The following is a 2,309-nucleotide window of genomic DNA, read 5'->3' as shown; positions in this document are numbered from 1 at the left end:
TCATAAAAGCTTAAGTGCTTTTAAATACTACTGAAAAAAGGAACAGGCTCAGAGGATTGGTAGCAGGAAACAATACCTTCTACTTTTAGAGCATTGACTCAAAGTCACAAGTTAATCAAGGCTAAAACACATCATTTGCTAATTGGTTGATGGGGACAGGTAATCCCCTTTTCTAATGGGCATATGGTACCATAAACCCTCAAAATCAGAAGACCCAATTATAACTATGCAGATCAGACTGAACTTCTTGCTGCAATTTAGCTTACCTATGCTCTGTCTCCATGCAGTCCCACCACTGAAGCAAGGCTGTTGACCTAGATCTTTACAGTGCTTTTCAATAGATTGTCAAGGCATTTTACAAGTCAATAAAAAACAAACCAGAGGAACCAACTTCACAACAATCATTAAGCAATCAGCAGCAAAGCTCAAGACCAGTTTAGGTCCAGGTTCATTGTTCTATTCAGTAAACTTGCAGTTTCACCAAACACAGTGAGCCAATCTAACAGACCATTGCATTCAAGAAAACACGAGTGGGAAGAGTTTTCTGCAAGGTTAGCATGTCAATCTCACAGAATTGTCCTGTGATCACCAGAGCCTGCTCCATAGACAAAGCAGTACCACAACCCTTCAGCAACAGCAAGCTGTTAGAGAAGCAAACTATTAGCCTCACTAGGCTCCAGAAATCTGCCCTCATGTATTAGGTTTAGAGACAGCACTCCTCAAGAAATCAAGCTTTGTGGAAGTGCACTAGTAACTGCTGGTGTGTAAGCGTCTGGAGCAGAAGAGATATCTGCTGGCCCTTCTGGCTTTAGATCTTGTTCAGTTCCTTCCTCTGTCCAACAGGATTCAAAGCCAATGTATGTATTCCTTTTTCAGGTGAGCACCCAAAATAGCAGGTTAGGGAATCAATTTTCAACTTGCTGTTCACAGATCCTTTAATTATTTGCAAGGAATCTGTAAAACGTAACTGAAAAGGCAAGTTACTTGCCAACAAGCTTAAATTAGCCCAACAGTAGTCAGCAAGGCAGAAGAAAATGGGCTAACTCACATTTGCATTTGTACTCTGACACATCTCATCTTGGATTTTTTTCTGCTCAATGACTGTTTTAAACTCACATGGCCTGTAGCGTGGTAGGTAGGTCAGCCTTCCAAAAAGTTGAACAACAGGGAAACTCAGCTTCAGGACATTGAACATCCTGTATTAGTATTCTTACTATCAATGCTTCTTATGAAGAGTGAACATGAGCACATTTCCTCATTTGTTTTCAACGTGAGTCTTGCTTACTCTTTGAAAGAAATTCCCCACCACACACCCCCCCCCCAAATGTGTGCCCATGCCTTACGGCAGAAGTGTTTAGCAAAAATACCACCTCCTGTTAACTCTAAGATATCTCAATGCCTGGCAAAAACTGGTTGCAGGCCACATGTAACTATGCCACATCCCCAGCATTCCCTATTTTGTAGCACAAAGTGAGCGTGCCAGTGTTTCAGCCCACACTTGCTCAGTGTACTAAACGTGCAAATCTTCCTCCAACATCTGACTCCAGCCACATTGTGCTCATGGTTCTGGATTCAGCTGCACAGGCCAAAAAACCTAGGCAGGTTTGTCACCAGGCAGTGACAAACTTGAAACAGATTTAAACATAGACAAGCTGATTTAACACTGGAACAAGCTGAAACAGTACATATTATTAGATTACCCATTTCTTTCTTAGCAAGAGGATTGAGCAAAGTATGCTTCAATGTGTTTTTCCCAAGAGCTGAGCTTTAAGTTCAAAAGCATTCAGAACCAGGCTTGAATCATGGAGTCCCACTTTGTCCATTTCTAATTTAAGCTGAACAAATAACTGCTTCGTCTCAATCCCTCCATGCCAGTTAAAACCAAACTGATGTGCCTTACAAAATTCTTACTGGGCTACACCAACTGTTACAAAACCTCTGCTGACAGAGATCAGATAAGTATCAGCACAAAGCAGGATTTCCTCCTCTATGTAGATATAAACATTGGAAGAACAAACACTGTATATATAACACAAGAACATGTACCCATAATAGGATAGTTAAGCCCTGGAACAGGTTGCCAGAGACATTAAGGAACCTCCATCCACAGAAACTTGACTGGCCCTCAGCTACCAAATCTGACTTTGAAGTGAGCCCTGCACTAAGCAAGGGTCTGGACCAGAAATCTTCAGAGGTCCCTTCCAGCTTCAGTGTTACGATGATTCCACGTACATTGACATATAAATGGAAAGCTATCCTTGTGAGATAAAGTGGAGGAGCATGTAAATCAGGACTACCACAAACATTCA

The sequence above is a fragment of the Buteo buteo genome, chromosome 2 (assembly GCF_964188355.1).
Source record: "Buteo buteo chromosome 2, bButBut1.hap1.1, whole genome shotgun sequence".
Classification (NCBI taxonomy): domain Eukaryota; kingdom Metazoa; phylum Chordata; class Aves; order Accipitriformes; family Accipitridae; genus Buteo; species Buteo buteo.
The sequence above is the reverse complement of the archived record's forward strand: the minus strand, read 5'-3'. Positions refer to the sequence as shown.